Below are 27570 nucleotides of genomic sequence, written 5' to 3' on the forward strand. Positions count from 1 at the left end.
AATTGGCGAAGCCCGGAGCCCAGTGTTAGTCTGTGGAGACTGGGGGTGATTGGTTTGCAGGTAAGTACCCATGGCTTCAGGGCACAGGCCCCAGGGGTTTAAGCAAGCGCAGGGCGAGACGCAAGGCAGCAACAGAAAGACACCACCAGACGGCTGAGTGCAGGGTGCAAAGACAGCGTCGGGCATGTGCTAAACACATGACTGGGACATGTGTCCCCTCTCAGCCAATGAGGACTCAAACCCAGGGCCTCATTTATGAAAAGTGACGCATCGCTGCGTGAAAACAGCGATGCGTCACTTTTCACTGCGCCCTCTTTGCGACACCAATGATGCGTCATATTTACAGTATGATGCATCATGTCACAAGGAGTTACAGATACGTCAGTATTTCTGACGTATCTGTAAGCGCAAAAGTCACGCATTGCTGGGGTGTGTCACAAAAGTGACGCAACTCCAGCAATGCGTCCTTTCACATGGGGAAAGCCCCATGTGAAAGGGCCTGTGTCAGTCTTACGCCTGCTGTGAGGCAGGCGCAAGAGTTTGATGCAACAGCGTCCTAAAAGTGACGCAGTGAAATCTCATAGATTTCACTGCGTCACTATTACGAGGATTTTTTGGGGGGGAACGCCCCCCCCTGCATACATTATACCTGACGCAGGTATAATGTGGTGCAGGGGTTTACAAAGTGACGCATCTGCTTAGATGCGTCACTTTGTAAATAGTGCGCAACAGGAGGCATGTTTTACGCCGCCGATGCGTCACAAAAAGTGACGCATCGGAAGCGCAAAACTGACGCAAGGCTTCATAAATGAGGCCCCCAGCGCCTAGGCCTGCGCACACACACTACAGCCTGGTGCCAGGTCCAAAAATCAAAGGTCAGGATAAGGATGCCAGGTGCACTGGGACAGACACTCAGTGGAGGGTGCCGCGTCTGCATGCCATAAATAACAATAAAACAAAGCTTCAAATGACTTTATGTCATGTTTACACTCTTACTTAAAAACGCTCTGAAGGACCCACAGGTAAAGAGAAGCCACAGTTACAAAACAAAACCTAAAAACGCTGAACTTCTCTGTTTTGGTTAAACTAATCATAACCCGTGTCCCCGTCGTGCTCGTGTTATGACCTCACATGTGGCGTGATGTGTTAAATGACGTCACTGATGACGTGTCAAACGGAGGGCTGATTCCTGGAGGGCTGCTTCAGTTCTGATCTCGTGCGAGCTCTGAGTATGTCACTGAGGGGAAGCTTATCCTGGGAATCATTAACCACCTCTGTAGATAAAGCGCCTCTTCCCGTGTTTTACAATATTGATAAAGTCCCGTCATTAACTGATAAATCGTTCACCGCTCTGCAGACTCATCACTTTCACTCTCACGAGGTCTTTGGATCTTTGGACAGAGGAGGGGAGGGGGGGACCGAAAGGTCCTTTGAAAGTGAAAGTAAAGGAGGCGTCCTGGTGGCGGGTACATAAGGAGGTCTGAGGTCTGTCTGCACCACTCCATCACTGAGATGACCATGTGATACAACCCCAACTGTGACAAAGCGTCACACATCAATAAGACAACCTAAACAGCGACTAAAACATTCGAAATGAATGTGGAGTAATGAGGCTACTGCCTCGGTATCCAAAAACTCACCACTGTCAGAAGGAATCTGACAGACGAAAACAAGACAGCAGGTCTGCACCACTCCAGCAGAGCCTTCAGACAGACAGCCGGTGAGCCTTCACCTCTCTCTCTCTCTATCTATATGTAAGTTATTGCACAACCTGTGCTGTTAGTGCTATATTGATGCGTTGGGTCGGGTGCACGTGCTCTGTTAGTTTTATTATATTTTATTCTGCATCTCATGTTACGCATTTGCCCCCCGAGTGGGCAGAGCTGCCCAGGCGGGTGGCACCGTCTGCTCCAGGGTCGCATCAGCCACTCTGGTTTGCAAACTCAGAGGAGAGAAAGATACTGCTCTGCTGGGGGGGGTGATTCAGAACCAGAAAACTGGTTAACATTGATTTATTTACATGCAGACATTCCCGCCCCTCATACATGCCCTTTTCATTAGAGGGTTCCTTTCTCTAGTTCTTCCTTTCACTGAGGACGAGCAGGGAAGGGACTTATTTCTTCCAGTTTTTAACATTGTGTCCAGAGATGTTTAAAGGGACGAGAACGGCGGGCAATTGTCCAGTGCCCCCGGGGTCCTTCCAAAGGGCCCTGGGAAAATGATTAGGAAATTACAAATCCCTGCTGTAATAAGGTGAGCATAACAAACAGATGTCTTTCTTCAATGACAGCGGGACACGCTTAAAAGAAACTTAGTGTGCGAACCTCGTCTGCCCAACCTTCACCCTCACACTCTCAGGCATCGGCGGCAAATGCGTCATTTCACTCTCCTTGCGTCACCTCACCTCTTCTGCCTCTCCCCTCATTCACCCATCTCTAAATGTTCATGGTCCTACACCCTCTCTTTATCTCTCTTTCTCTCTCCTCTCTCTCTCCTGTCTCCCCCCCCCCTCTCTCTCTCTCTCTCTCTCTGTCTCTCTCTCACACAAACACACATATTTATCCTGAGCACTAGCTCAGCCATATAAGTGGGGTATAGTTTTTATTGGGAGAAGTGTGAGAATGCTGGTTGGAGGAATTTGTGGCTCCCCTCCCCCACCCCACAGATTCCATAATTTTCCCTCACAGAAATGTGAGGAAATTGCATTATTTTAGCCAGAGTTTGAGGTTTGCAGGGCAAGAGAGGGAGGAGTCGAGGATGAATCCTAGGTTGCGTGCATGGTCGGTGGGTGTTTGTGCTGCTCCCAGTGTGGTCGGCCACCAGGAGTCATCCCAGGCTGAGGGGGTGGGTCCGAGGATGAGAACCTCCATCTGGAGTCCTTCCTGGCTGGGAGGTCCCAGGCAGTCCGGCTGGCTGACTTTAAGGCGACCTCTCGGAAAGTAGAATGCGGGGTCCCCCAGGGCTCATCACTTTCTCCCCTTCTGTTTAATCTTTATATTTTTCCCCTCATTTTTATGTTACAGCAACTGGAGGTCACCGTATTTAACTACGCGGACGACCTCCAGTTAATCTTCAATCTTTCCCATTCACCTTCATCTGCTTTAAATGTCCAAACCATCATGATCCTTATCCAAGATTGGATGAACTGCAGCCACCTCAAACTCAATCCGGACAAGACTGAATTGATCTTGACCGGAGGTGGCTGCAGTCCATGGACCCCTTCCTTCTGGCCCTCTTCCCTTGGTACCCCTCCACTCCCGGTGACTAAAGTAAAAACCCTGGGAATTTACCTTAATTCCCAACTCACTGTTCACCCACAAGTCAATTCGGTGGTCTCTTCTTGTTTTTTTTCTCTTAGGGTAATTAGGAAGGTTTCTCGTTTTCTCACCCCCCCAGCTTTAAAAATCATCATGTTAGCCATGGTTCTATCCCGTATAGACTATGGAAACATAGTCTATAACGGAGCTCCTGCATACCTGATTCGCCGTCTACAACTGGTGCAGAATCAGGCGGCTCGCCTGATCCATGGCTTACCCCGATACCACCGAGTCACACCTTTACTTAAATCGTTGCACTGGCTCCCGGTCAGAGAACGTGCCCTATTCAAACTTGGTTGTCTTGTATACCAGGCTAGATCGGGCACTGCTCCTCAGTTCATCTGTTCCCTTATCAAGCCATATTGTCCAGGCAGAGAACTTCGCTCAGCCCACTTGGCCCTTCTTACCATCCCGCGCTTTAAAAAGCAAAGGGCTGGCGGAGCGAGGTTCGCAGTCCTGGCCCCAACCTTCTGGAATTCCCTCCCTGTCACACTTCGCACCTCACTGTCCTATCCTCTGTTTCGAAAAGAGCTTAAAACTTTCTTGTTCACACAAGCGTATCCGACCTAATTCTTATCTGCCGTTTGGCCACTGATCAACACTAGCGCCATGAAACCGCGTGGTATGCGAGCGCTGAATAAATAATTTTAAATTCAAAAATTTTTTAAATTCAAATTGTCCGAGTTCAGCTTCAGACGGCTGCTCCTCATCCAGTCGGCGACGGCCTTCATTCCCTCGTGGAGGTTGGTTTTGGCGGTGTGTGGGTCCTTGGTGAGGGAGAGGATGAGCTGGGTGTCGTCGGCGTAGGAGATGATGTTGAGGTCGTGTTGGTGGGCCACTAGTGCGAGGGTTGCCATGTAGACATTGAACAGCGTCGAGCTGAGCCCTGGGGGACGCCGCAGATGATGTTGGTGGCTTCGGATTGGAAGGGTGGGAGGCGGACGCTCTGGGTTCTGCCGGTGAGGAAGGACGTGATCCAGTCAAGGGCCTTCTCTTGGATTCCGGCTTCTAGGAGGCGTGTCTTTAGAGTGCGATGGCAGACCGTGCCGAAAGGCGGCTGACAGGTCCAGGAGGAGGAGGGCTGATATTTCGCCGTTGTCTAGTTGGTGCCTGATTTCGTCTGGGGCAGCGATGAGGGCTGTCTCGGTGCTGTGGTTTCGTCTGAATCCGGATTGGGATGAGTCCAAGATGTTGTTGTCTTCGAGGTAGCGGGCCAATTGCATGTTGACGATTTGCTCGGTGACCTTTGCCAGGAATGGGAGCAGGGAGATGGGCCGGAAGTTCTTGAGGTCCTTGGGGTCTGCCTTGGGCTTCTTGAGGAGGGTGTTTATTTCGGCGTGCTTCCAGCTTTCCGGGAATGTTGCTGTTTCGAAGGAGATGTTGATGACCTTCCGTAGTTGGGGTGCAATGGCTGTGTCTGCTTTGTTGAATACGTGGTGTGGGCACGGGTCACACGGCGATCCTGAGTGGATGGAGTTCATGACCTTGCGTGTCTCATCGTCGTTGACATTGGACCAGGAGGTCAGGCGGTTGGCGCTGGTGGAGTTCACAGGGGGGGGTGGGGTCTGGCGTAGTCGGGGCGGTCATGGTGTTGAAGCTGTCATGGATGTCGGCAATCTTGCGGTGGAAGAAGATGGCCAGTGAGTTGCACAGTTCTTGTGAGGGCGGTATGTCATTGGCGTTGGCGCTGGGGTTGGAGAGTTCCTTTACGATGCTGAAGAGCTCTTTGCTGTCGTGTGCGTTGTTATCCAGGCGGTCTTTGAAGGAGGATCTCCTGGCTATTCTGATGAGGTGGTGATGTCTGCCGGGTGGCGTCCTTATGGGCTGCGTGGTTGTCCGGAGTGCGTTTGTGGAGCCATATCTTCTCCAGTTTCCGGCATGCGCGTTTGGAGGTCTGCAGCTCGTCGGTGAACCAGGTGGCTCTCTTGCTGGTGTGGTTGTTGGAGGGTTTCTTGAGTGGGGCGATGGCGTTGGCGCAGTCGTTGATCCACTGTCTGTGGTTGCATGCTGCGGCGTCTGGGTTGGTGGGGTCGGTGGGTGGGTTCTGGGCGAGGGTGGTGATCAGCTGGTCTTCGGTGACTTTGCTCCAGCAGCGGCGAGGCAGCTGTTGGGTGCAGTGGTGCGTGGTTAGTTTGTTGAAGGTGAAATGGATGCAGCGGTGGTTGGTCCAGTGGAGTTCGGTGGTGTGGTCGAAGGCGACGTGGGTGCCTGTGGAGAAGATGGGGTCCAGTGTGTGGCCAGCGACGTGGGTGGGTGTGGTGACGAGTTTTCTGAGGCCGAGGTTGGCGAGGTTGTCAATCAGGGTGGCGGAGTTGGCGTCGTTGTTGTTCTCGAGGTGGAAATTCAGGTCCCCGAGGAGGATGTAGTCCGTGGAGGCGAGTGCGTGGGTGCTGGCGAGGTCGGCGATGGAGTCGTTGAATTGTGTTCAGGGTCTGCATGGTCTGTAGATGAGTGTTCCTCTGAGGGTGGTGGTGAGGTTGATGTGGATCCGGAAGTGCAGGTGTTTGGCGGTGTTGAGGGTGTCATCTGCGTTGGTGGCAACCTTGAGGATGGACTTGAGGACGATGGCTATTCCTCCTCCGATTCCGTTGGCGCGATCCCTGCGGGTGATCTTGTAGCTGTCCGGGATGGCTATGGCGATGTCGGGGCGCCGAGGAGTTGTTCCCCCAGGTCTCGGTCAGGAAGGTCACATCTGGGGCGGAGGTGTCGAGCAGATCCCAGAGCTCGACGGCATGTTTGCGCGTGGAGTGGGTGTTGAGGAGTATGCAGCGGAGGAAGTTGGGTCCGGTCCTTGGAGGTTTGGCGGTTCTGTCGCAGGTGAAGCTGCAGGTGTGGCAGGTGAAAGGTCTGTGAGTCCGTTATGGGGTAGCTTGGAAGCAGGTGTGGTTTCGGCCAGCATTGAGTGCGTAGAGGGTGCTGCCGTCATAGCGGAGTCTGGTGAGGTGGCGTTTGCGGGATCCAGGGGTTCTGGTGCTGGGCGAGGTCCAGGCGCGGACAGGCGCAGACGGGCTTGCCTTTGGCGTGCCAGTGGCACACCCACTGCGCGGCCTCCATAAGAGGGGGAGAGGGAGGGAGGAACAGCTGGGAGGTGGGAGCAGGTTGGCCAATGGGTATCAGGGGGGGCGGGGCCGCAGGGACGCAGCGGCGGGAACGAAGGAGCGGGAGACGGCGGCAGCAGGAGCAACGAGGCAGCTGGCGGCTGTGTGGTGGCCTGGGGAGTGACCTGCCTGCGAGCAGGATCAAAGGTCCCTCCAAAGCCTCTGCACAGCCCCCTTAAGAGGTGAAAAGGGAGGGAGGAGCAGCTGGGAGGCGGGAGCGGGGTGGCCAATGGATATCAGGGGTGCGGGGCCCTAAAACAGTATCCCTGGTGTCCGGTGTAGTGAAACCCTGCTTCAGGATTGCTCCTGGGAGGCAGCATGTGTGGTGCACCCCCAATAGATATCCTAGTACACCCAGGCATGTATTAGTAAAAAAGAAAAACGTAACACAAAATAATAGGTGTGGCCAGCCCTCATCATGCCAGACTGCCACCCTTAAAGCTCCAAACGCTCACTCGATGACAGGGGTATTTGAACTTTGCTTTAACAGTCTTTCTGCCTCCTGGGGCTGGAGTCTACCCATGGCAGGCACAAGGACATTCGGATATTTTGGGACATGTTTTTTACATGTGGGCCAGCAGAGAGGGGGCAGACAGTTTCTGTCACTCAAGTACAAAGTGACCTAATCACCCCAAAAAATGTTCAGCTCTGGGCAGGAGAACAAGTTTCAGCAGCTAAAGGGTTAACATGATCACAACCTAAACTGTCTGCAAAAAGCAGTGCATATGTGTGCACCTGTGGCATTCTGTGTGCAGCGTCCCTGTCACAGAGAGTATTGTACACAATACTCCCCCACCTCTTCCCTGTTCAAGAATAGACAGCTCTAGTGCCATTCTCAGATATCTTGCAACCAATGTTTATCTTGAAATATGTAACACGTGGGAGAAATCAGTGGTCATGAAATGGTCATCACGAGGGGGTGAAATAGAAGGTCAAATGTGAAGGTGCAAAACTAATTGTCCAACATATTGATCTGCAAGTGTGTGCCAGCCCACGTCTGTGTACATGTACTGAGCACCCACAGGTGGAATAGTAATTAAAAACCGGCTGTGGCAAAACCAAGAGGTATCGCCATGCTGCGCAGCTGGGGTCCCCAAACCTTTCTGAACAATGAGCAACATGTGTGTCAACTGAACTGATGACCACAATCCACAAAAGATCAAAGCATCTGACAGAACATATGAGCACAGACGTCTTGGTAAAATGATTGCTATTACCTCTTCCTCTAATGAACATAATATACAAAGTTAATACAAAAAGCCATACCAAAAGGGTGGACGTGCCCCCCTGATTCTTTGGCTGCCTCTGCCATCGCTGTCATTTTAGCCAGTGGCCCTGTGATGTCTAGTAATTTGTCCTGACAGTGGCTCCAGGATCTATCTATCCTTCACTTAAAGTCCTGAATCAGTTTGCCGAGATACGCCACCATGTGTTGTCCAGTTCTACTGCAGCCACCATTTTACCCTCAATGGAGGGTTCTTGGGCATTCAGCCCTTACCTGGTTCCTCACCAGCTTACCTACAGGTAGTTGGAAACTCTGTTTCATGTCATAGAACCCTCGGGGTGGGCTCCCATCCAAAGAGCGAAGAGCGAAGAACGAAGAGCGAAGAGCGAAGAGCGAAGAGCGAAGAGCGAAGAACGAAGAGCGAAGAACGAAGAGCGAAGAACGAAGAGCGAAGAGCGAAGAACGAAGAGCGAAGAACGAAGAGCGAAGAGCGAAGTACGAAGAGCGAAGAGCGAAGAGCGAAGAACGAAGAGCGAAGAGTGAAGAACGAAGAGCGAAGAACGAAGAGCGAAGAGCGAAGAACGAAGAACGAAGAGCGAAGAGCGAAGGTGTGTTCTATTGTCAGGTTCGAAGGGGCCCTTCTTCAAACCCCAGTCCTTATGAGGGTATCACAGCTTGTGTTTGAGCTTTTTCTTCTTGGCCTCGCCTGAGGGATGCCTGTCCCTCCATCCTTTGGCGCCCTGGTGCAAGTTGTCTGATGTCACAGCAATGTTGTCCTCCATGACTTTGTCATTGTCTTGTTCTGTAAGCGCACACCACTAGGCTCAGCCATTTCTTCCCCTGGTCATCCTTAGTCTTGCAAGGCTTATCAAACAGGCCCAGCGTCTTATGGGAGTGATTAGATCCCTGACCCCCTAAGGGGAGACCCCCCTGCACCCAGCGGGTACTTCAGCACAAGGACCAGATCCGAGCGGGAGAAGGGGGAGGGGTGCTGCACCTTCTGCAGGGTTCAAGATAGGGCTCCTTCTACTGGCCTCTGGACAGACATATCCAGCATACTGACAAATTCTGAGGTTATGCCCTGGGACTCTGTCGCACAATTCTGTCTGACATAGCCACAGTCCTCAGCAGTTTGTAGGTCTTTGTGTTTTGTAACTCACATTTGCTTGCTTTCTATTTGCTGGCTTTATTTGTTTTAGGGTTTCCAGAATGTCCTTGTCCCTGGAGCACGGGCTGTTTACCACCTCTCTGATGGGCTCCTTGCATTCCTTCACAAGTGTTCCCTTTTTTTAGGCCTCTTCTTTTCTTTACCAAGAGAGTACGTGTTCTCAGTTGTCTCCCTAGTATGCTAGTTCATAGCAGTAATCGTGCGATATTTATTTGAAAACGTTTCCCACCTCCTATATTTCTGCTTGACTGATTCTACGTATCTCTGCTACTACTAGTTCATAAATCTCGCGTGCCTGTGAGGCGAAATGTTCTGCCTCCGAGCTTGTTTATTTTGGCCCCTGCTCTTTACTCAAACAGCCCTCTTCCTCATTTTTATGTCCTTGCCATAGGCACTGGGTGTAGGGGAGTGGCGGGTGCTGAAGCACCCCCAAAATAAAGATTCTGGAGAAGTCAAATCAGCAATATAGCAATTTTGTTTTTATCTCGTCACATTTGCTGTGCATTCAGAGACAGAGGTCAAATGTCAGGCTCTGTCTGCCAACAAATTGTGGTTTCAACGGGGAACTTGATGTTTACTTTTCTTTCTCTGACTGCAAAGTGGGAGGATTTATGAGACAATCTTACAGGGAAGTGTGAGTGTGAAGATGCTGTAGGATTTTGCTTCTATGTAACAGAAAACAAAATTTAAATGCCTGTAAGTGAATTGTACAAATATTTCAGAATTAGGAAAGCACAAATGAAGCATTTGTTTGTAATTCTGAAATGTGCTGGAAACAAAGATGCTAATACAGTCAAAACAAATCAATACACTGGGTGATGCCGATGTCCACGCATTGTCATTTTTGCACTGTACAGTTATACCAGTAAAACTGCATGTCTGTGCAAATGTAATGGTCATTTCAAAGGAGCGCAGTGTTGTAATGACAGGGCACTACCACACATGCTTTAGTAATATATTTGCAGCAGTATGCTCCAAAATGTACACTAACTACACACTACATCCTATCACTCTCCTGCTGAAGAATTTGGCAAGACTTGTTTTTGTGTGACACACGGATTTTTCATGATCCCTGTGACTTCAGTGATCTGACATTTATGGCAGCGCCCCCACTCGGAAAATTGTTCCCGCACCACTGGTGCATGGAAATTGCAAAAGGTCAATTCGTGCATGAGCTCTTGTTGGTAGACATCTTTGCCAGTGTCTTGTCTCTATGCAGGTCTTGAATGAAGCAGCGTACGGTAATTTAAATAATATTTGCTCAATTTTTCTCCGCTTTTACTCCAGTAATGAGTGTTCACCACAAGTGCTGAAAAAGACTAGTCTTCATCAATGAAACACATATACTGTGTTGAATGATTTATAAAAGAGGTCTTGGATTTAAAACAGCACTTATTTATTGCTTGGGAAGTTGTTAACATGTGGCGCGAAGATCAAAGGTAACAAGACCTCAGAGTTTCCTATTTTGTGAAAAGAATTTTCACATCAAACATTTTACAGAATTGATTTGATCCGCTGACAATAACAGCAAAAAAACAGTTCCACCAATTGAAATTGTTCACAAGTTTCTTTATTCTTTATTCTTTTTTTCTTCACAGATAGCTAATGCGTTTCGTCCTATTTAAGGACTTCTTCAGGGCTCATCAATAATCTGTTTCATTGCATGACTATTCTTTCTTCTCTAATTTGGAAAACCTTGTGGTACTCCTTCTAGGAGATCTGTGCCTATAATGTATTAGAGTCCTTGATTGGAATGGTGCTTGTAGATTCATGACCTTACGGTTTGTTTTGTTTAAGTAGGCGATCTCCGTAGCTGTGCGTCTTTTATATTTCCAAGTAAGATCCAAGTGCAGCAGGAGAAATAGGAGCTCGGATATTAGCACAAGGCGGGCGAGGATCAGGGGACCCAGGACAATCAGAGTCACAAAGACAAATGGGACCAGACAAGACCAAAATGACCTGTCCCAGCCCAAAAGTAGCTAACAAGGAGTATCAGTACCAGATGGACCACAAGGACCAGTGCAAGGAGATTCAGGATGACCCAAACAGGATGACAAGGAGTGCCAGCCCTTGGAGAACGCAGGGCACGAGGGCCCGGTGAATAAAGAGCCATCAAAGCAGCAGGATCAGGGAGAGGATCAGTAAGTAGAACCAGGATCGGGAGACCCAGGATGCGCGTATACAAGGGTGAGCCAGGAGCCGGGCCAGGAAGACCAGATTCAGGAAAGCAGTGCCAGGGTGACCAGAACTAGTTAGACCATGGCCAGGATGAGGATTAGGAGGACCAAACCAGCCCAGAAAAGAAAGACTTGAACTAAGATTAGGAGACAAGGAGGAGGACCAATGCCTAAAGGCACAGAATGACCTGTAAGAGATTAAAGAATACCGGGAGCAGGAGGACACCTATGCGAGTCTAGGCCACATGTATTAGGATATCCCTTTTGTAAATGCTTCTTATTCATGCATCTTATGCTGCCAACCACGAGAACCCCCCGCCTCTTCCGCGGGTAGAAGACCTGGTCTGATGCTGGCACCCTATTCTGAGGGTGGATCCGAGGGCACAGGGACTGAACCTTGGCACAGGAATTTAAAGGTGGATGAGTGAAAATGTTATGTTATGTTAAATCATTTTATATAGCGCACAGCTGCCTCAGCGAAGAGATGTCCCGGCGCTAGTAGCAGTGTCGATGAAGGGATACAGGATTAGGCCACGGGAAAGAGAAAGGTCTTAACGGCCTAACGGAATCTGCGTAGGCAGGGAATTCCACAATTTAGCCGCCAAACAGTAAAAAGATCGTCCACCCGCTCGAAGACGCTTCACCCGGGGAACCATAGCTAGATGTTGCCCAGCTGATCGTAGTTGGCGCATAGGTACGTAGGGAACCAGTAATTTGGACAGAATCTCAGGGGAGGAGAATTTTAAGATTTTAAAAGTCAGACACAGGGTTTTAAATTCGATCCTTTTAGTCAAAGGCAACCAATGAAGATGGCGAATCGCCCCCGTCGCGGAACAAGTTCTAGGAAGCCTCAGCAGGACACGAGCTGCTGCATTCTGCACACGCTGCAAACGAGCCGTTTCTGTCTTATTAGCCCCTAACAGGAGCGAATTGGCGTAGTCCAATCTGGACAGGATGGCCGCCTGTACTATCATCTGGTGGGTAGAAGGATCAAAAAACGCCAACAAGGGCTCAACCCTCGAAGTAGGTAAAAGCAGTTTCCCGCTAGTTTCTTGGTATGCTCCTGATAGCTGGGAGTGGCATCTAGCCAAACCCTAAGGCTTTTTACTGCCAGCTTAGGGGTAGGAGCGCAGCCCAGGGTCTTAGGCCACCAATGTCTGTCCCATAGTCCATGATCTCTCCCCACCAACAACACCTTGGATTTGTTGCCGTTGAGCTGTAGGCAGTTGGTGGTCATCCAGTCCACGACCGCCGCTAGGCCATCCCGAACTTTGGTAGCGCCCAGCATCGGGTCGTCGGGGAGGGCCACCACCAACTGTGTTTCATCAGCATACGAGACCATGGTAAGACGGGGTATCCCTGGCCACCGCGGCCAGGGGTTGAACATCCAGATTGAAAAGTATGGGGTTGAGGGCAGAGCCCTGAGGGACGCCCTGCCTGGTGGGAGCAGATACTTGGAACGTTCTGTCCGACAGTAATGATTTAAACGATTCCAAGGCTGGACCTACAACCCACTACACTGGCCTCTTCCAGACGAGTTAAAAGGATCCGGTGGGAGACCGTGTCAAATACAGCGCTAAGATCAAGTAGAATCAGCGCTGCGGTGCGCCCTTCATCCAGAATGGTCCGCAGATGTTCAGTCACAGCTAGAAGGGCAGTTTCCGTGCTGTGACCAGGGCGTAAACCATACTGGGACACATCCAAGTGGCCAGTGTTATTCAAAAAGCATGTGAGAGTGTTATTCACTTGCCTCAGCTATTTTAGCTACCCATGGCAATAGTGATATGGGGCGCTAATTCTCCAGTTTTGCTGGATGCAGCGAGGTTTTCTTAAGTAAAGGAACTACCCTAGCCTGCTTCCACATCCTTACGAACAACTGCCGTGGTACGCGAGATGTTAATCATCTGACACAGTGGTGCGAGAAGGTTTCATAGCATCCGTAGGTGAGCTCGATTTGACCTTCTTACTTAGCAGGAGCAACTCATCCTGTGAGACAGAGGGAATGGCTGCCAGAATGTGGATAGGGGGGAGCCCTGTGCACCTGGAAAACCTGTGATGGCCCCAGGAAAGGACTTCCACCTTATTCACAAAAAAAAGCAGCCAGGTCCTTACACTATTGCTCAGATGTAATAGCAGAGGCAGTGGAATCTTTTCCGCTTTTAAGATTGTTAAGAATTTTAAAAATACACTTAGCAGGGTTCTTACTGGAGTCAATGTCCCTAGTGAAATAAGCTGCCCGTGCGGCGTGTATGGCCCTATGAGTGTGGTCTGTGAAGGATGGCAGAGAGGGCTTGAGAGACTCAGATGGTCAGGAAAAATGGTCAATGGCTAACAACGGGGGTCAAAGGGGTATGGCAATCAGCAACGGAGAGTGCAGGATGATCCGAAGCCTCAGATGAGCAGAAGAAGGGCTGATGGAGGATTCAAAGATGGATTCTGTATGATCTGCGTACTGACATTCCCTGTGCATATATATGCGGTCGGTAGGTAGCAAGTATGTGGTATTAAGACTCCTTGTGTGATAAAAGTCTAAGGGGCATATTACCAAGCAATAGCGATAATTATCGCTATTGCTCGGTTAGAGACAAAAAATTACCGCTGAGCTGCGGTGATTTTTATCGCAAACAAACCTTGGTATTACCAAGGTTTATCGCAAATGCGATAAAAATCGGCCGCAATGCATGAATATCGCTGAAAAGTCAGCGATATTCATGCATTATCGAGCTAATGCTCTTAGCCATGTTATCCACCTCCCATTGGATAACATGGCTAAGAACTGCTCAGGGCAGGTGTTAGCTTTTGGAGATATTCGCGCTTAGCGCGAATATCTCCATAAGTTGGTAATAGGAGATAGCGATGTTAGCGACTGTTTCCAGTCGCTAACATCTTGGCACGCCCACTTTGCATGTCATTAGTGATAAATATCACTGACATGCAAAGCGGGGCCCCAGATGGTCGCTATCTCCTACTAGCTGTCGCTAACTGGTGTTAGCGACCGCTAGGTAATAGGGAGATAATTTTATCTCCGCTTTCTTGGCTTTTAAAGCCAAAAAAGCGGAGATAAACCCCCTTGATAATATGCCCCTAAGTGCATCGTCCAATGGGATGCTTTTTGCATGGCGTGATGAAGAGTAGACCCAGCTTTCCTACACAGTGTGTGTATTGACTGCATCCCTGAGGATGGAGGGTGGAGACCCAGAACAGAAGTGAGGGGAATAGAGAAAAGGCTACTCCAAGAAATCCTGTCAGGTCCTTTTTAGCAAAGGATTGCTGATTAGTTTGTCTTGAGGGGCAAGTCATAGATTTCTCCTGTTAATGATGTCAACGTTTCCAAGCAGTGCTGTCCTTTTGTCTATGCCCGAAAAAGCTCAAAAAAGCCGACGACAGCTCCCGAGATCTCGCGCTCCATTGTGTCCTTGTTTCGATAATTCTGCTTGGAGCCAGCACTATTGCTAATACTATGAGAGCCATCACCACACACAAGGGCTGAGTCTCAGCTGCAGCTGGAAAGTTATATTTGAAAGAGAATCACCCCAAATCAGTTCTGAAGACTCAATAGTTGGCCACATCTCCATCTGGAAAATGAGTATTAAAGTGGAACTGTGAAATGATCAGCAGGTCACAAGAATGGAGGTAAAAACCTGTCTCTGTTTTTTCTCTGCCTTATTTCTGACAATATTTGTAACAAAATCAATGAATAGAAATCTCTGGGAGTATCTTTTTGTTTGTGCTTTTGATGCCAATATGTCTTTCTCTGGTTTACGAGGAAAATTCATTCATATTCCAATGACATTCACTTCCATTAATTATAGTCACTCTCCTTTCGTTGTTGCCCCTTGAGGGAATACTACCTCTGATGGCCCGATAGAGTAGGGGGCCGTCGACGGAAGCACTTTGTACCATTCACCTGATTTAGAGTAAATCTTGGCTGTAAGGGAAAGGAAAAAATACTGACCTCCATCACCCTTGGAGAAAACCCTCAGCATGTGGGACCATTAGAGTTTTTGTTTTACAAAAACAATCTCCTGCTTTCGCAGTTTGTCTTTGGAAAACAAAATATTTTTCTAATGTGTGCCTGCCAGTCTTCGTGTCTGACGGTACAGTCCTTTAAACATTTCCGGCAAAAGACAGGAACCGTTGTGACAGCAGTTCCTGTCAATGTAGAGAACTGGCCACCGGGCAAGAGGACAACTCTAAATTTGGTAGGCAGGGGTCCCTCAAAATGTGGATGTACTGTCCTCCACCATCCTGACGGAGTTAACTCTGTCCTCAAATCAGGTCGCAGTTTTTTTTCCCTTCTGTCAGGATAGGAGCGGACTGGAGCGCCCCACCAGTTTTGAAAATTTCACGAAGATTCGTCAACCGGCGCCAAAGTTATTCCAAATAGATTGTTGTGGATTTCCTATGGATAATAGGTCATAACTATAACTACCTACTGGTGACCTCCAGTAGGATGTATATATATATATATTCACTGGAAAATTACACGCAAATTCCTCAACCGGCGCCAGAGTTATTCCCATTTTAACTTTACAGGAACACACATTCACTATGTAGTTGTCTATATTTTAATAACATCACACAAAATATTAGATGGAATTATGTCACTAGGGTACAACATCTCCAGTTTTGTTTTTTACTTTTACAAATCAACGCTTTCTCTTTTTTTCCGTCTGATGTGTTGAATTGAAATGGACCAAAAATGATCATTCCAGAATGCACGGATTTGCTGCTGTAAAGGGGTGTTGTGAAAACAAGGAGCCTTTTGGCCCCGGTACATTTCCATAGTTTTGTGAGTAAGAGACATATATAGCTTTAGAAGAGTAAACAGCTTTAACTAATCTATTTATTTACAAAAATATATTAATTATTTAAATATTATTACATTACTTCCCACCCTATTCCCCTATAAACCCACAACCCGCTCTGATACTAAAACGCAAAATGTAAACAAAATTACTATTTTTCAAACATACATTACAATACATATTTAACAAACATATAAACAACATAAATAAAATACATAACACTAAACAAAATTTCGATATTAGTAAATTTCGATATTAGTAACATACATACCTTAAAAAACACGATATTCTGTCAGTCGATATTTTGGACATCGATATTCTATACCATCGAAATTAAAACATCGATATTATTGTATATCGATATTTTAATTTCGATACTTTGTCTCACTACCCCCAAAATCACTGGATTTAGGAACACAAAAATGCTCATCATTCTGTGCAAACCTGTTTTATGATTTGGAAACTGATTTCAACTAGTGAAAGGACTTTGCAATTGTTTATGAATTGCAAGTAGCAAGGTTCATGAAAGGGGTTTCCTCCCTCAGTTATGCAATTAAAAAAGGAATTTATTGATAGTTTGGACTGCAACTGCTGTGGCAAACCATTGATGAGATAACGACTCCCGAGTTGGGGTGGTAGCTAAAAGTAAGCAATCCCCTACGGATCTCTTTACCTTTGGGAATCATGTTGGATAGCATGGGGGTAAAAATTACTTCCCACACTTCTCCCCCTTTAACACACAACACACTACACATACAAAAAAACACAATTAATATAAATTTCAATTAATCAATTAATAACAATTAATATTACTAAATTGATGTAATTATAAATTAATTAACACATATTAATTACTAATTACTTAACAATAAATACCAACAAATAAATACAATCTCTTTAATTAATTACATTTAATTATATCACACCCTATCCCCCTATAAACACACAACCCACTACACATAAATAAATCACATCATTTAATCACTTAATAATTATTAATTACCAATTAATTATTAATTAACAATAACAAAAAATTAAATATATTAGCACATTAACTCTAATTAATTTAATTTACTAATTATATTATTTAATTACCAATTAATTAATCAACAATAACAAAAATGTATATATATTAAAACATTAACTCAAATTAATGTAATTAACTAATTATTTGTAATTAATTACCAATTAATCATTAATTAAAAATATTTACACAAATATATTAATTAATTAACGAATTAATATTAATTAATTACCAATTAATTATTAATTTAAAATATTTACAAAAATATATTAATTAATTAAATATTATTAAATTACTTCCCACCCTATTCCCCTATAAACCCACAACCCGCTCTGATACTAAAACGCAAAATGTAAACAAAATTACTATTTTCCAAACATACATTACAATACATATTTAACAAACATATAAACAACATAAATAAAATACATAACACTAAACAAAATTTCGATATTAGTAAATTTCGATATTAGTAACATACATACCTTAAAAAAACGATATTCTGTCAGTCGATATTTTGGACATCGATATTCTATACCATCGAAATTAAAACATCGATATTATTGTATATCGATATTTTAATTTCGATATTTTGTCTGACTACCCCCAAAATCACTGGATTTAGGAACACAAAAATGCTCATCATTCTGTGCAAACCTGTTTTATGATTTGGAAAATGATTTCAACTAGTGAAAGGACTTTGAAATTGTTTATGAATTGCAAGTAGCAAGGTTCATGAAAGGGGTTTCCTCCCTCAATTATGCAATTAAAAAAGGAATTTATTGATAGTTTGGACTGCAACTGCTGTGGCAAACCATTTATGAGATAACGACTCCCGAGTTGGGGTGGTAGCTAAAAGGAAGGAATCCCCTAAGGATCTCTTTCCCTTTGGGAATCATGTTGGCAGCCTCAATGGGGAGAAGTTTTCCAACACTGAAGTATTTTTTTTAAACCAACATTGGTTTATTAAAGGAACATTTGCTACTTTTAGAATAAACAATGTTTTCTATTTTGGAATGCAGTCTTAGAGATGATAGTACCACCATCTCTGTGATTACAGCCAATCACAGAGGGTCACAAATTGGCACCTGCCTAATTTAGGCAGGTGTACGAGGGATAGGTGGATATAAGGTCGCGGAGGCTGCGTTGATTTACGAATCCTGTTGCTTTATTGTTATCACAGTTATGAATTACAAGTATGTGTGATATCAAGCGGTGTTCTTCCAGGCTGATGATGAGAGATGACTTAGATGGTGTGGTTTTTCTCCTCTTCTCCGCAGGTCTTCTAAGGAGGCTGTCACTGCTAGTAATCTCAGGGAAAACTGGTAAAAAGGGTGGTAAGTATTAGGGTCTTAATTACACTGGTTTGTTTTTACTCCCTTCACCAGCTCACCTGTACGTGACCATCCAGGCCCCAATAAAGGGGCTCATTACGATGGCGGTCAGATTTGATCCGGCCGCCACCGTAGCGGTGATTGTGTCCGACCGCCATGCCTGCCGCGGTCCCGCCTATTGAATTATGATGGGACTGCCGCCGCTGCAGTCGGATTCCGCACCTTTAACATTGCGGTGGTGGCTGTTGACAGCAGCACCGCCGCGATGTTAAAAAGAGCATGTTGTGCATTTCACTGCACTATGTGTCAGGCACTACACTGTGCCTGCCACTTGGTGCAGTGAAATGTAGGGGGTACCATGGGTACCCTCAGTGCACCCACACCTCCCCTCAACACAAGGGGGCCCACTATGTGCCCCGGAAGACATTCTCCGCCAGCCTTTCAATGGCAGTTCAACGGCCATGGAAAGGCTGGCTTCCGCTTGCATCATAATTGTGCTTACGGAGCATTCTAGGCTCCACCGCCATTATGAGCATGCTGACCGCTCCGGCAGGCAACATTGACGATTGTCACTGGCGGAAAAGCGGTGGCCGGACTTTCACTCTGCCGCGGTGCTCACCGCCATCGTAATATGGCGGGCGGAAGGACCGCTGCTGGATTGCGGAAAAGGGCATTCCCCGTCACCGCCAGCACCGCAGATGTGTTTCCTCCCACCATCATAATCAGCCCCTCTGTCTTTCCTAGCTAGTTGATCGCCCCAATTCACAAATTGACAGAAGTTCTACTTTCCAAGTGTCAGACTGAGTGTTCACTGAGTGTCCAATGTCTGTGTATTTTAGAGGATATAGGATCCAGGCATTTCTAATTTTTCAAAACTTTTTCTTCATCCAAGATGGAACTAACACATGCCCTCAAACACAGCATAGGGGGGAGACAACGTCGGGACGATGCAGTGCACACCCATAACCAAGGAGTTACAGATACGTCAGTATTTCTGACGTATCTGTAAGTGCAAAAGTGACGCATTGCTGGAGTGTGTCACAAAAGTGACGCAACTCCAGCAATGCGTCCTTTCACATTGTGAAAGCCCCATGTGAAAGGGCTTGCGTCAGTCTTACGCCTGCTGTGAGGCAGGCGCAAGATTTTGACGCAACAGCGTCCTAAAAGTGACGCAGTGAAATCTCATAGATTTCACTGCGTCACTATTACAAGGCTTTTTTGGGGGGGAACGCCCCCCCTGCATACATTATACCTGACGCAGGTATAATGTAGCGCAGGGGTTTACAAAGTGATGCATCTGCTTAGATGCGTCACTTTGTAAATAGTGCACAACAGGAGGCGTGTTTTACGCTGCCGATGCGTCACAAAAAGTGACGCATCGGAAGCGCAAAACTGACGTAAGGCTTCATAAATGAGGCCCCTGATGCCTTGGGTCTTTTCTTCTGCCAGGGCTCCCACCGAGTCCTCCTCCCACGTCCTCAGTACCTCACTGGGCTGCTCTCTGGATTCTCCTGTGCCTCTTTCCCTTAGTCCAGCCATCCTTTGCAGCCATAGCTCCACCCCCCTGCACCAAGAAAGAGAAGCCCTTCTCAAAGTTTATGGCGCTTGTCTCCTTCCCATTCCTTCCTTTGCCTTACTGTCCGTGGAGTAGTGTGGCTCACTGGTTAGAGGCGGCAGGCCCGAGAGCAGAAGTCGGCCCGAGACCAGAGTTCAATTCCCGACACGGCAGGGTCGTGGACCTTGGTTAGCGGACTCGATAATTCTCGCTTCGGTGCTTACTCTAATCATGGGTCCCACTCGGCAACTCTGGGCATTAGCTTGCCTAATCTCCACAACGGCCACATCAACGCCGGGGATGCCTGGCTCCACCTTGGGGACTCCCAGCAAGGGACCATCCCACAGGGAAAGCCAGGGCGGGTTCCCCAGAGTTATACAGCGCCAGGAAACCTATGGACGGGTAGCAGTGCGCTTTACAAGCTCAAAAAACATTTACATTTAACATTTACATGTTCTCTTCCCTTTCACAGGTTTGCCGGCGGTTCCTGCTGCGGAGGATTGAATTACGGGCTTCCTGAAGGTAAGCGCTGTGGACGGGGGAGGGGTTCTCCACAGCAGGTCATTCTGCAACTGCCTGCCATTCAGTATTTTGTGAATCAATCAACCAAACAGTACATATGTCAGTTTGCAAAATACTATTTATTCCATGTGTAAAACGTATGTGCCGAATTTGCGTCCACTTTTTGCGAATGAAATAATAATACATCAGAGCCCTAACTTTCATAAGGGGATGGATGCCAATTGTGTTTACGCCTTGTGTGCAGTTCTAACCGGTGAAAGTACCTGTTAAAATTGGCATAAGGCATAATAAAACAGAAATTTAACTGTTTAGGCAGCAGCCGGGTAAATAGTGAAGTTTCTCTCCTATTTGCACGGCTACTGGCCAAGTTGTGCACTCTGGCTACTAGTTAGCCAGCCACCAGGTAAATAATGAAGTTTCTTTTCAAGTTATTTGCAAGCCCACCGGTGATACAGTACATCATTTCTGCTATTTACCCAGCTGCTAGGCAAATATTGAAATGCCTTTGATACTTGCCAGGCTACTGGTCAAATCATATAAAATGTCTGCTATTTAACCAGCAGTCACATAAGTAATTAAGTTGATTTGCTGTTTGCATGGCCTCTGGTCTCTTTGTACATGTCTGCTTTTTTTGGCAGTAGCAGTTTGGCAGAGGCATAATCTATGCTATTTACCCATTGGCTGGCAAATTAATACATAATCTCTGCTGTTTAGCTGCCACAGGCTAAATAGTAGAGATGATGCACAATTTGCCGCCCATGAACGAAAAAGGGACTCCGTGAAATAGTATGGTGGCGGCCATCTTGTAATGGGGATGCCACGTTTATGAAGCATTTGAAAGTAAGTGCAACTACTAATGAATAATGCTGACAATATTGTAACAATGACACTTCTTAGTGAAAAGGCATTACACCATAGAGGACTATTATATGTTTGTTTTGTGAATTACTTATATGCCTTTGATAAGGTAATTTGCAGCACCTTATAATTACATTGCACTCAAATTGTAGAGTACGAATTAAGGAGCTGATTACGATGGTGGGCGGAAGCACATCCGCGGTGCTGGCGGAAAATGACCTTTCGCGCACTCCAGCAGCGGTCCTTACGCCTGCCATTTTACGATGGCGGTGGGATTCAGACTGCGGCGGAGGCAAAGCCTGTCCGCCACGGAACCGCCACAGGCAATAGTTACGATTGCCCGCAGAGCTGGCTGCATCCACGAAATGGTGGTGGTACCTGGCAAGCTCCATCCTCCAAATTATGATGAGGTCTCCAGCCAGCCTTTCCGCGGAGGTTGAACCGCCATTGAAGTCTGGTGGAGAATGTCTTCAGGGGCCTGCTGTGGGCCCCCTTGTGTTGAGAGGAGGCGTGGGTGTACAGGGGGGTACCCATGGTACCCCTACATCTCACAGCACCAAGTGGCAGGCACAGTGCAGTGCCTGCCACGTAGTGCAGTGAAATGCACAACATGCTCTTTTTAACATCGCGGCGGTGCTGCTGTCAGCAGCCACCGCCGCAATGTTAAAGGTGCGGAATCCGACCCCCGCTGTGGCAGTCCCATCATAATTGTATATCCGGGACCGCCACACGCATGGTGGTCGGACGCATTCACCGCTACGGTGGCGGGTGGACCAAGTCCGACCGCCATCGTAATCGACCCCCTAAGTTATCAGATAGATCGCACGTCTCTCCAAAAATCACAATTGGTAACAGTCTTAAACAAGACTGTGTCTTAGCCCCCTCTTTTTTTTCACTATGTATCTCATACATAGGGAATTACATCCAGAAACCAGAATTGTTATCACCAAAACTCGGAAATTCTCTTGTCAGTTATCGAGCCCATGCTTCGTTCTCAAATTCCAATGGGGTTACAGCATTAACTTACATCTCTTAATGAATATAACCAGTGGGCAGCTTTAACAGCCAACATTAGCAAAACAAAAATTATATCTGTCGGGAGGACCGTACAGAAATTCAGTTGGAAGCTAGGAAACAGTTCAGTGGAATCAGTAAACTCATGTGTCTACCTGGGTTTTCACTTGGATAGGTGCCTAACACACGCACCACACCGGTATTCTCTAAAAACAAAGGCCGTCACCGTCACAAAAGCATTAAAACTGTTTGCCCAAATATACAGAGGGCGTGCGATTAGGCCCACATTAATAGCTTTAAGGGCAAAACTGACTCCTTGGTAATTTTAAATGAAAAGAAAATAAAGAAACCAGAAATAACTTTCATCCAAAATGTTCACCGTTTATTTAATCCGCGAAATTCAACCCCACGTGCAAAGATCAGACTGGAATTGAACTTTCCATCAATTGAGGCCGCTTACCTGACTCAGAAAATAAATAATTTTTGTGGTTGTGCCTCTGCAGATGTGGATTCCTTTAGATGCCTGGTATGGTGTGGCTCACTGGTTAGAGGCGGCAGACCCGTAAGCAGAGAACGGCCCGGGACCAGGGTTCAATTCCCGACGCGGCAGGGTCGTGGACCAGGGTCAGTGGACTCGATAATTCTCACCTCGGTGCCTACTCTAACCAGGGAACACACTCGGCAACTCTGGGCATTAGCTTGCCTCATCTCCACAACGGCCCCCCACAGATGCCGGGGATGCCTGGTTTCACCTTGGAGATACCCAGAAGGGACCATCTGACAGGGAAAGCCAGGACGGGTTCCCCAGCGGTCTACGGCGCCAGGATACTCCATGGAGTCGCAGTGCGCTTTACAAGTACACCACACAAGTACACCACACATTTATATGAAGAACTGACAATTCTTTACACATTGCCTCTTTAGTTTAGCCTGACTTCTCTGTGCCAAGCTACTGGAGGGTAAGCATGGCTAAGCTTAGTGTGTACGACATTTACCCTGAGACCCCATTTCTAACAAACTCTGTAAGTTTGTAGGTTGATATTTTGAAATATTATTTGTGCGCACACCCACACACTAACACACAGTGAAAACACCACACAAGTACTCCGCACCAGTTTAGCAAAATAGCCAATATTTATCTGAGTAAAACAAGACCAAAATGACAGAAATCCAACATATACAAATCAAAATACAAATTCTTTAATAGTAAGTGCAGTTACAGTGCAGCTAAATGCTGCCAAGGGCGTGGGGTCATCTTCTGTCCGGCCTTTTGTGAACGGAGGCAGCGCCTCACCCTCAGGGGCCAGAATCCGCTCTCTCTCCTCTCTGCACAGCGCAGCTAGACCACAGTCCCGGCGTCTTCGGCCAGCCACCTCCGGCCAATCGCAAAATGGTGCCTGTCACTTCTTCGTTGTGGGCTCATTTTTCCACTCTCCTGGCCTTTCACATCTCTTCAGTGTACCCGCGTGTCAGTCGTTACTCTCACGGGTCTCGAAGGATCAATTCCCACATATTTAGGAGCCAGGATTCATCAGGATATTGGCTTGTCTCAGGTGACTGCACGAAGCTCTCTAAAAGCACGTCTACCCGGCCATGAAGGAGGATGTGGAACAGGAGGACCTGGACCCAGTGGAAAAGTAAAAGAAGGAGATGGGGTAGAGGGAACAGAATGCTCTGGACCATAGCAACAAGGGGGGCTGGGAGATGCCGGAGTGCACCGACCAGGAGCAGATGGATGAGGACGACCCGGGCCAGGAGTAGCAGACCCCAGTAAACAGAGAGGATCAGCACCCGGAGACAAATGGAAAGAATGATCAGACACAGGAGGACTAAAACCACAGAGATCAGACGAAGGAGGACCAACAGGCCAGATGCGAATGGTCCTGGATATAGAATACCACAATTGGGAAGGACGAGGGCTGCCGGGCCCTTGAGACCCTAGATCAGAATGATGAGGATGGATATAAAGGAAATAAAGGGCCAGGAAATCAATGAGAGACAGACTCACAGGGATCCCAAACCAGTGTTATAAGGACAACATGAAGCATGGTGACCTGCAGCAAGGAAACTAGGAGGACCAGACCCAGAGGACCATGGCTAGGAAGGCCGTGATAGAAGGGACCAGAGTCAGATGGACAAGAAAAAGCTAGAACAGGCAAACCAGAAGAGCAGGAGGACTATTAGGATGAGGATGGAGCAGGAGGGCTACGGAAACCAAGTCCAGTGTGACCAGCACCAGACAAATAAGTTCCAGAACTAAGACCAGGACTACTTAGAAGAGGGGGAGCAGGATCAGAAGGACTGGGGACGGGCAAACCAGGGGACTAGATAAACCAGGAAAGCAGGACCTGAAGGACGGATGGACGAGAATTAGGGGGAGGAGGAGGAAATGGTCCAGGACCAGGAGCCTGTGACACAGTAGATCCAGGAGTAGATAAGAATGACGACCAGTTAAACCAGGACTGGGGAGTACCGTGCATGGTAGTTCTTAATCTGGCATAAACTGGAGGTCAGGAAACATCAGAGCTAGGAAAGACTAGGAGATATGGGACAGAACAAGTTATTACAGAACCGTGAGGGCAAGGAGCAGGAGGACGAGAGCCAGGACGATCAGGACCAGATAGAAGAGAACTATGAAGATCAGAACCAGAAGGACAATGGCCAGTAGGTCCAGGGCACTAGGTTAAGCAGGGCACTAGGACCAAGGGCACCAAGAAGGCCAGAACAAGCGGACTAGGTAAACTAAAAGGATCATGACCAGGAGGACCGGAAGCGGGACTGAGAGGACACATGAAGCAAGATGGACCAGGATCTGAGGCACCAGGGATAGTATGTCGATGGTGAAGAGAACCAGGTCGAGGTGACTAGTAACAAGAGGACTACAAAGAAAAAGAGACAGATGGGTCAAGACTGGGGAAACCAAGAAGAGCCATGATGGCCAAAAGGAAAAGATTATTATAAGAAGCTCAAGGGGACAAGAAAGACCAGGACGACCAGGACCAAGGAGTCCAAGACGAGGATGGCGGGTGGGTCAGACCCAGAAGAACCCAATCTATAAGGAAAAGGATCAACAGGATCATTGACAATGGACACAGAATCTCAAGAAGTACAAGGACTATGAAAAACATGAAGAGCATGGAGGCCAAAGGGGCACCGGGGAAGAGAGGAGCTGAGGACCCAACGTCTGTGGTCCTGTCAAAAGGCTGTGGCTGCAGGCAAGTGTCTGGGCTCTGTACTAAGAGGCTATTGGTGGGTTAGAGGGTGTTTCCCCATCTGAAGTTCTTTTACACAGGTACGGGACCCCTTATTTGAGTCCCAAGAGCACAAGTGTTCCCTGATATCTCTGCTGCCCTTGCTCGGTTAAATATTGGAAACTGTAATAAATAAACAACTCAGCCGTTATTTAGAATTCGATGATATTCTCAACCCTTCACAGTCGGGCTTTCGCCCGGGTTTTAGTAGAGAGACGGCCATTTTGGCTGTCACTGACTCAATAAGACTAACTCTCGATGCTGGTGGATCTATGACACTGATCCTCTTGGACCTCTCCGCAGCATTCAATACTATCTCTCATCGTCTGCTTGTGGAGAGGCTGCATGAGCGTGGTATCAGGGGTCTAGCAAAAATTCTCGCTGGACAAGGGAGTACCTCAGGGCTCATGCCTAAGTCCCACACTTTTTAATGTGTATTTGGCTCCCCTGGCCAATATTGTTCAACCATTCGGCTTCGAGATAGTATCGTATGCCGATGATACCCAGCTCTTATTTCCAATTGGCTCCAATCCCATCGTCGAGAAACTGCGGTTCTCGGTGGGAATGTTAACCACCTCAAAATGGATGACTGAATGCTGTCTCCAACTTAACCCTGGGAAAACCGAGCGTATGCTCCTTGGCAGAGCCCCTAACATCTGGTCGGCCGACTGGTGGCCTTCCCAGTTGGGAGAGGCCTCCTGTCCTACCTCCTCAGTAAAAAGCCTAGGAATACAGCTGGATCACAGGCTGACCATGAAAGATAACATTAAGAACATTTCAGGTTCATGCTACTATAGTCTCCGCCTCCTACGTAGGATACTCCCCTATCTGCCATTAGAACATCGCAGAACAGGTGATGGTTATGAGCCGCCTCGACTACGGGAACGCGCTACTGGCAGAAGCGTGTGAGACCACGCTAGCTAAACTTCAGGTGATCCAAAATACTTCAGCGAGGATGGTCATAAATCCCCCCCCCCTCCCGGGATCCCCATCACTTCCCGTGCTCAGAGAGCTCCATTAGCTCCCAGTGAAAAAAAGATCTTTTTTAAGATCTGTTGCCTCATTTTCAAAGCAACCAAGGGACTGGCTCTCCATCATTTACAATAAAAGCTTTGTAAACAGGTGTTTGGACGCAATCTAAGGTCTAATTCACTGGCCTTCTGAAGACCCCCCGTATTCGTCTTACTCGTACGGGTGGTAGAGCTTTTTCATATATTGCTCCCAAGTACTGGAACTCGCTGCCAGAGGCCCTGCGTAAATCTACCTCCTATCTGGTTTTTAGAAAACAACTCAAAGTTTTTTTGTTTTAACTTTGCTTTTTCTGTTGTGTCGTTTTTATCCGGACTTCCTTTCCGTAATCTCCTAGGTAATCGCCCCCGTGTGAGTCTCGCGCTATAAAAGAGCTCCATAACATACCATACAATAATAAGACTCATTAAAATGTTCTGTTCTTCAAAATGTTCTGGCTTGGTGTCATGTTTGGTTAAAGTCCTACAGTCGGTTTGCAAATTACTATTCCATTCACAAAATGTAGATGCAGAATTTGTGACCTTTTTCTGTGAATGAAATAATACACCAGAGCCCTAACTTTCATAAGGGGATGGATGCCAATTGAGTTCACTTCTTGTTTGCAATTCTACCTGGTGTAAGTATATGTTGAAAACTGCATACGGTATAAGGAAACCAAATTATGCTGTTTAAACATCGCGCAGGGTAAATAGTGTAAGTTCCCCCGCTATTTACACGGCTACTGGTCAAGTTGTGCACCTTGTCTACTTTTCAGTAAGCCACCAGGAAAATAATGAAGTTTCTTTTCAAGGTATTAACAAGACCACCAGCAATACAGTACATCATTTCTGTTATTTAGCCAGCTGTCGGGTAAATATTGAATTTTTTGTTACTTGTCAGGTAACTGGTCACATTATATATAATTTCTTCTATTTAACTATCAGCCACAAAAATAATTGAGTTAATTTGATATTTGCTATTTGCATGTCTGCTGGCCTGATGGTACTTGTCTGCTGTTTTGCCAGCAGCTGGCTAATGAGTAAAGTTTGTTTGTTTGCTTGACTGGTGGTCAAATAGTACAAAACCCTTTGGCCAGTGGCTAGGTAAACTGTGAAGTTTCCTTATTATAGCATGGCTGTCGCCAAACAATGCAGAGTCATGCAAATAGCAAGGTGTAGCTGCCACTTTGAAGACCACCAGCTAAATAGTGA

General features: G+C 47.1%; 1 long non-coding RNA gene across 4 annotated transcripts in view; it reads left to right on the forward strand.

The window, feature by feature from the left end:
- Positions 1–1498: 1498 nt before the first annotated feature.
- The window catches only part of LOC144808022 (uncharacterized), a 101175-nt gene continuing 75103 nt past the window's right edge, over positions 1499–27570 (forward strand). Inside the window, exons 1-3 of one of the 4 annotated variants that reach the window (XR_013606575.1) lie at positions 1499–1754; positions 18098–18154; positions 20179–20228. This is a non-coding gene — a long non-coding RNA (uncharacterized LOC144808022). The remainder of the gene's footprint in view (positions 1755–18097; positions 18155–20178; positions 20229–27570) is intronic. The other 3 variants (XR_013606572.1, XR_013606573.1, XR_013606574.1) reach the window with 3 other exon arrangements.

The sequence above is a fragment of the Lissotriton helveticus genome, chromosome 1_2, assembly GCF_964261635.1.
Source record: "Lissotriton helveticus chromosome 1_2, aLisHel1.1, whole genome shotgun sequence".
Classification (NCBI taxonomy): domain Eukaryota; kingdom Metazoa; phylum Chordata; class Amphibia; order Caudata; family Salamandridae; genus Lissotriton; species Lissotriton helveticus.